We start from the raw sequence: 7,630 nt of genomic DNA on the forward strand, positions 1-7,630 counted from the left end.
GTTCCCACCCCATCCTGTTCCACAGGCTGCACATTCCATTCTGAGTCAAGCAGGGGGTGGGGACTGGGGGAGGTAAGGCTGAGGGGAGGAGAACAGTCTGGCCTCCTCTGGGGCGAATCCCCCAGGGAGCTCCAGGCCTGGTAGGGATTACAGACCCAAACCACCAGGGGAGAACGGAGCCTGAGTGTTTCTGCCCCATCTGTGGCCCCTTCCCTTCAAGCCAAAACACTGACACTCTACCTCGGACATGTCCCCAGAAGACACAGAGGGACAAGATGGGGAGTAACACTAAACTCTCCCCCCCAACCTGGCCACAATCCCTAGGGCTGCTTATGGGGCTTTGTGCCAAGGCCATTTAAATGCTAAGGCCACTGATGAGGGGAGGGGAGTCTGTTGTGTGTATCAAGAGAACTGAATTCAGATTTGATGACATGTGTCAGGCTTCCCTGAGTGACCGAATGAGCCTGGGTAATCATGCTATTTAAGAAAAAAGGCGGCAGCTAGAGATACTGTCCCCACTTCTTCCTTTCTCTCCTCTACCCCCCAACACACCCCTCCCCCATAAGAACACCCCTGGCTGGCATCTTCGACCTTTGGGTACAAATCTCGGTCCCTGCTGCTCTCCTGTCTTGCCCTCATGTGCACACTCTGAGATGCTGGGCCACATATAGCACATCCTGAGCCATGCCCAGGCCTTGGATTCACCCACTGATGACCGTGGGAGCAGGCAGGGGAAACCCCAGCCACTTCCTCCTCACCTCACAGCCTCTCAGAGTTCTGACCACTGTCACTCTGGACAGAAACCTGCTCCTAGGAGAGCCACAAGGGCCTTCACCATCATAAGGCTTGAGCAGGTCCAGTCTCAGGGCTCTCTGGCTAGGCCCATGGATGTAACAGGCACTCAAGCGGAAGTGAATGCCCCATCCACCCTACTCCACCCCTCTCTTAGGAGGGAATTACCATATCACTGCTTCTTAGAGAAAGTATTTGAATTTTTAAAAGGAACAGAGTCACTCCTGATCAGAGAAGCTGGCAGAGGCTGAAGGTGGCCCTGCTGAGATGGCCTGTAACAAATCTCCTAACTGAGTCTTCCCAAGGAGCTGGAAGGAGGACCAAGGAAGGGGCGTCACCCAAAGAAGGGGTTCTTTGTCACCCAGCCAAAGAACCCCATCCAGGGCATGCCTTCCTGCTTGGGAGTGGGGAGAGAGGGAGATGACAGGAGATATGAAAGCAACCCTCCATGGGTCCTGGTCCCCCGCGTGGTGACAGGCACTGTTACAGCCTTCCTGGCTAACATATCCAGGTTCCAGGAAGAGGACTAGCAAAGGGTGAGGACTGCAGCGAGTTCAGGCAGGAGTGAGCCCTCTTAAGCAAACACAGAGCACAAAAATAATTCCCATTCAAAGCACGATTTACTGTGGGCCTGGCCAGGCCTTCCGAGCACAGAGCCCTTTTCAAACACTCAGCTTCAGCCCTGAATAAGGCTGGGGAAGGGGGCGTGCAGGCACAGCTGCATTTGAATTCCACTTTTTCCAGTGGCATCAGCTTCCTGGTGACCTACTCAGGGAGCTGCCCAATAGGGGCCAATCTCAAAAGGCACCCCCAGAGAAGAGAAAACCTGTGTAGAATCAGGTGTCAGGCCCTCAAGGACAGGAACACCTAGATCCTCTGGAGGAGCAGGCCTCGCTCAAGCAAACACTTGTCTGGCAACAGCAAACCCAGACCCTTATCATTCATGGAGCACTGCTGCAGACTTAATCAGACGTGAGCCTCCCAAATTCTAAGAGATAAGTATTGCTGTTGCCCCATTTCATAGATGGGGAAATGGAGGCTCAGAGATGTTATGTGATGAACATCTCTCCTGGCTCTAAATCCTTCGTATTGTATCTATCATGTTGCCCTGAATCTGCCAATTATCATAGTAGCAAAATGTTCAGGATGGGGCTCTCCCTATTAGGAGGAAAGATGGAAATAAGAATGTGGATAAAACTCAAGACGTTTCCAAAGCCAAGGCAGCACTGGAAATTGTCTGTCACCATTACTGATCCCAGCATTCCTGACTACAAAATCTGAGCTGGGGGTGGAATGCCCTCTCTAGGCAAGAGCAGTGCATCGTGTTAGGCAACGGTGTGCTAGTGAGACCCATTGGCTCTACCTCCAGAATGATCTCCCATTGGCCCGCCTTATCCAAGTCATCATCTCAACTCAAATCAGCCTCCTAACCAGCCTCTCTTCTTCCATTCCTGCTCCCCTTCAAACTATTCTTTATGTAGTAGCCGGAGTGATGTCTCTTTTCCACATCTTTCCCCACTTATAAAAGTAATTCATGACAATTGAAGAAGATTGGAAAAATCAACAGAAGACAAAGGAGAAAAAAAAAAATCCCCCATACATCCAGTGTCCAGAATTAACCTCTGTAAACACTGAGGCAGCCATTGAGTCTTCCACCTGTGTAGGTGCGTGATGGACGTGCATGTACATATCATTATCTTTACAAAATTGGTACTATGATAACAGTTTTAGATTTTTTTTTTTTTTTTTTTTTTTTGCGGTACGCGGGTCTCTCACTGTTGCGGCCTCTCCCATTGCGGAGCACAGGCTCCGGACGCGCAGGCTCAGCGGCCATGGCTCACGGGTCTAGCCGCTCCGCGGCATGTGGGATCTTCCCGGACCGGGGCACGAACCCGTGTCCCCTGCATCGGCAGGCAGACTCTCAACCACTGCGCCACCAGGGAAGCCCAGTTTTAGATTTTTTAAAAAACTTTTTATTATATACATTTTCCAGGCTTAAGCTATTCTTTTTTAACTATGCTTTCTGGTTTGGGTTTGTTTTTTTTTTTTTTGCATAGTTGATACATGCACATGGTACTACATTTGGAAAGGACAAAGAGTCTACATTGAAAACACCATCTTTCCTTCATCCCATCCCTCAGCCACCATTTCCCTCCCCTGGGGCAACTCTGATTACCAAATAAGCTGGGTTTTTTTCTTCTGTACCAAATAATCTCTTAAAATCATAAAGCAGATCACGTCACTCCCCTCCTTAAAACTCTCCAATGGCTTCCCATGGCCCTGCCCGTAAAATCCAGGCTCCTAACCAGGTCCCGTGTGACCAGGCTCTGGCCCTCCTGGCTTCTCCAGTCTCCCTCTCCAGCCCCACTGTTACTGCCAACCCTGTTCTGGCTGCGGGGATTTTTCTTTTGCTGTTCCCTCTGTCTGGAATCCCCTTCCTTCAGGTCTTTGTTGCAGCTGGCTCCTTCTCACCCTTCAGGCCTGGACTGAGCTAGTCTCTCGCCAGGGCAGGTTTCACTGGCCTCACCATCTAGGACCTCCCCTGCCTGTCCCCACACATACACTGTCTATCACATCACCGTGTCATATTTCTGAAAATCACACAGGATCTAATATTGTCTTGGTTACTTATTTCAAGTTATTTATTGCCGGTCTCCTCCCTCTAGAAAGAAGGCTCTCTGAAGGCAGGCACACTACCTGTCTTGGTCACCCTTGAAGCCCTGCTGCCTAGCACAGGGCCTGGCACATAATAGGAGCTCAACAAATTTCTGTTAAAGGGATGAATGAGGGTGACTGCAATGCTGGTTCTCATCACTGAGAGCCTACCTGCAGGATCTCCAAGCTCCAAGAACCAATCTCCTGGCCATCCTCTCCCATGACTGGTGATGGGGTTAGAGGGTCAGAGAAGAGAGAGAGAGGAGTCCATTGTCCAAGGCACTGTGGGTGGGCAGCAGCTGCCTGCTCTTCTTCCTCACTGTCACACAGCTTACCCCTTACTTGTGTTGTGCATTTGCAGGGTCCAGAATCAGACAAGAAGCTTATGACAAACCCAAATTCCTAGTAAACACTCCAATTGCAAGTTGAAAGTTGAAGGTGAAACTTTTGCCCCTTACTTACCCCAAATCCCACATCCAGTCTGCCCAGGCAGCTGGGATATTCCAGGTTCCCAAGTGAGCCCCGGCAGCAGGCAACACAGATGCCACCTATGCCACCTCGGGAGCAGAGCTCCCCCTGGAACATCCTCAGCCCATCCCACCTGATTCTTCCCCAGGGCTGCAGACACTGGGGCTCCTCTCAGCCCCAGAGACACAAATGCGCATCCAATCCTGAGCCAGCAGCCCAGGTCAGGACACTCTTGGGGATATGCTTCCTTCCTGGGGCCTGATTTCCACTGAGAACACTACAGTTGGGCCAAGATTTATTTTTAAGAATGAGGAAAAGGAGGGAATAAAATGCCTTTCACAAAAGTTGTAAAGGGAGGGAGGGAGGGAAGAAGAGAGGAAGGAGAAAAAGAAAAAAAAAACGACTTCACAAGGTGGAACTATGCAAGGAGTAGGGAGGTGCTAAAATCAGGAAAGGGTGGGAAGAAGTGTGAGGTTTCTTCCTTCCCAAAAGTGGACAATTATTATAATTGATTAAATGAGCACAACCCCAAAATGCTCTTCTGGGGTCTGTACAAAGTCAGCTAAGTAATAATGGCAATAACAGGTCACATTTCTCCAGCACTTACTATGTGCCAGGTACTGTTGTATGAGCTTCACTTTATTAAGACAACCCCACGAAGTGAGTACTGTTCATATTAAACCCGTTTTACAGATGAGCAAGCAGATACAGAGCAGTAAGATTAAACTTCTCTAGACCATGTCTCCAGTGGCAGTATCTGGGATCCAACTCCAGAGGCCTGTCTCTTAACCTCTAAGCTAGGCTTGCAATGGTCCAACTACCATCCTGGCATTCATACCTTCCAAACCAGTATCCCTTAACTGATCATTAGATGCCAGTTTCAAAGATGTGTGCATTAACTCTGACCATTTTGCATAGGGGAAAATCTAGAAAAGTTAAGGGACTCGCCCAAGCTCACACTGTCCATAGACGGGAAATTAGGACCAAAGTATGCTGAACCCCAGCATCTCGAGCGCCACTCCCCAAGGGCGCACAGTAGAAAGCAGGGTCTCTGGAAACTCCGCCCAGAGCAGCAGCATCTTCTCTTTCTGTCTTTCGCCAGACCCCTTCAAGCGCCAGCGCCAAGGCGCCCTGCCCGGAAATTCCCAGAGTCAAAGCAAACTTCCCAGGAAAACTCCTCGGCTTCCTCCTAGCCCTTGTCACGGAGGCGGCTGCCAAGAGCGCCGCTGGAGTCCTTGCAGCTGCCGTCGGCCCTCCAGGGCTGGAGGCCGCCGCTCGTGCGCTCGGGGTCCTCCCGGAAAGGTCCAGGGCTGAAGTTCAAAATTCACTTCCCGCCCAGGCCCAGCTCGCGGCTCCGCCCGTGACTCTCCGGCAACCCCCACGTCTCTTGCCCTCCCCAGCTCCAGTTAAGTAATGGAGCACCTCCAGACTGGAAGACCAGGCGGGCAGATGGGAGAATCCCGCGGGCGATCCCTGCGCGTCTGGGGACTGGAAGCAGCCGGCGCGCACGTGTGTGTGTACATGTACGTGTGTGTGTGTGTACGTGTGTGTGCGTGTGTGTGTGTGTGTGTTTACGCACAGAACGCGCGGGGTGGGAAAACAATGGCGAGCCGCTGGTAACAGAGCGACTAGCCCCCCTTCCCACCTCCGTACCTCCCTACCCCCAGGCACATTTGCTTTTGCACAGAGACAGGGATGAAAAGATTCACCTCCGACATCCAAAGGCAGGAGGTGGAGGAGTGGTAAGAAGAAGGCTAGGGTGGGAAGAGAGAGGGGGGTGAAACTGGAGCAGCCGGAGCAGAAAACAAACAGGATGCAGCGCCCGGCTGGTCCGCTGGGAAGCGAACCTGGAAGGGTGAGAGGGGCTGCGTGGCTGGCCCCCGGCACCCCACACAACCAGGACAGGGGTAGATCCGCGCCTCGGTGCGGGCACCGGAGCCCCAAGCCGGACGCGCACTGGTCGCCTCGGCTTCCCGCTGGGAAATCCTTGAACTGGGCGCACAGACGGGCTGGTGAGAAAGACCTAGTGCCCCCGGCCGGTGGGCGAGAAGCGGCCGTGGCGGGGTGGGGGCACCCCAAGCCCGGCTCCTGTGGTGCGCACACAGAAACAGACACCCACGGCCTTACCAGGCTGCCACCTCTCTCCACAAGGAGCCGGGTCTGCCCGCGAACAGACGCCACCGCCGGAGTAGTGAGGGGTAGGTGGGGGTCCGCTCCTTTTTAAAAAACTTTGCGAAGGATGGAAACTCGCAGAGAAGAGAGCCGGCGTGTGCCCAGAAACGCGAGGTCGCGAGTGTCAAAACTTCGGAGGGCTGGAGAGGGGGGCGCGGCGGCGCGCTCTGGGCACGGAGGGGGCGCACTTACTACTCAGCCGGGCGCTGGGCTCGCGGCTCTCGGCTCCGCGCTCCTGCTACTCCTCCGTCCGGGTCCTCGCGGCTGGCAGCCTGGGCTTCCCGCTCACATGCCCCGGCGACGCTACGAACGGGCGCGCTGGGCTGGGGCGGCTGGGCTGGGAGGAGGCACGCCCCCAGCCGTCGGCCGGGGAGTCGCTCGGGACTCGTGGCGACCCCGGGTCCGCACCCTACTACTGGCCGCCGTCCGGGGCGGAGAGCTCCGTTCCGGCCGGGCGGCGCCCTCCGCCGAGCCAGGTCGCTCTCTGCACTTTGCCCTCTGCCCTCAGCTCGCGGCCGTCTCCCTGCCTTCCGCGGTACTGCTCCCTGACTCGCCGGTTGCTGCGCCGGCCCGCCCGGCTCTCCCGCTCCGCGCTCAGAGCCTCGGCTCGGTCCCAAATCAGGGCCTCGGAGGCTGACCGCTGCGCCCCAGGTTCAGACCCGGACTCGCAGCTCCGGGGCCGGGGTTCCAGGACCCGCACTCATACAGTTAAGTTCCAAGCCGGGACTGGGAGCAGGGCGCTCGTTGCTCGCTGCTGCGAGGCGACTCCACAGCCTCAGAGGAGAAAGAGGGAGGGAGACAGAGAGCGGGCCGGGGGAGGAGGAGGGAGGAAGGGTGGGGAGATGGAGAAGGAGGGAGGGACAGAGAGTTCCCTCCTCCTCCCTGCAGCCAGGTCCCTCCAGGCATCAACAGCCGGAATCCTCTGTTGGAAAGGAAAGAGCTGAGGTTCCTGGGCGGCGGAGATGGGTGGAAGTGGAGTGAGGGGATGGAAGGAATAGAAGAAAGAGGTGGATTCTGTCCACTCTCACTGCCCAGGTATGAGGTCGTTATAGAGGATCTTAGCTCCTTAGAGCAAGACCCAAGAAGTTGTCAATCCAACTCCCAGTCTCCTAACCCCTCCAGACAGATAACCTGGATTTAGGGTTTCTTAAAAACCGTTTCAGAACCTCCCTTAGGAACCTGATCCCACCTGCAGCTAGACTGCTTCCTGATGTGTCAGACCACTCCCTAGTCCTGTCATTTTGCACTCTCTCAAGTCTTTTATTGTTTTCCCTGACCTGTTCGATATGGCAGGGGGTGGGGGGGTGGGATTCCTTTAAATCAATGTATTTATTAAATGGCTATGCCTGGCCCAAATGAGTGCTGGGGACACCAGGATGAATGAGAAATGCCCTGCCCTTTCTGGAAGGAGACAGGTAGTGAACACATGATTACAGTGAAGTGGAAGAGTGCTGAGATCAGCCAGGCACATGGGGCGTGGAGACCATCGAGAGCACTAGCGTCTGGGACAGAGATCAGAGTCTTCTTGGGAGAGGTGTCATCT

The 7,630-nt window shown here is 54.4% G+C and overlaps 1 protein-coding gene across 1 annotated transcript in view; it reads right to left on the bottom strand.

The window, feature by feature from the left end:
- Nucleotides 1-6,771, bottom strand: part of SOX13 (SRY-box transcription factor 13) — a 44,962-nt gene extending 38,191 nt beyond the window's left edge. The window contains exon 1 of the mRNA XM_059996267.1: nt 6,280-6,771. The gene's annotated coding sequence lies outside the window, so the exon portion shown is untranslated. The remainder of the gene's footprint in view (nt 1-6,279) is intronic.
- Nucleotides 6,772-7,630: the final 859 nt, after the last annotated feature.

The sequence above is a fragment of the Delphinus delphis genome, chromosome 1, assembly GCF_949987515.2.
Source record: "Delphinus delphis chromosome 1, mDelDel1.2, whole genome shotgun sequence".
Taxonomy (NCBI): domain Eukaryota; kingdom Metazoa; phylum Chordata; class Mammalia; order Artiodactyla; family Delphinidae; genus Delphinus; species Delphinus delphis.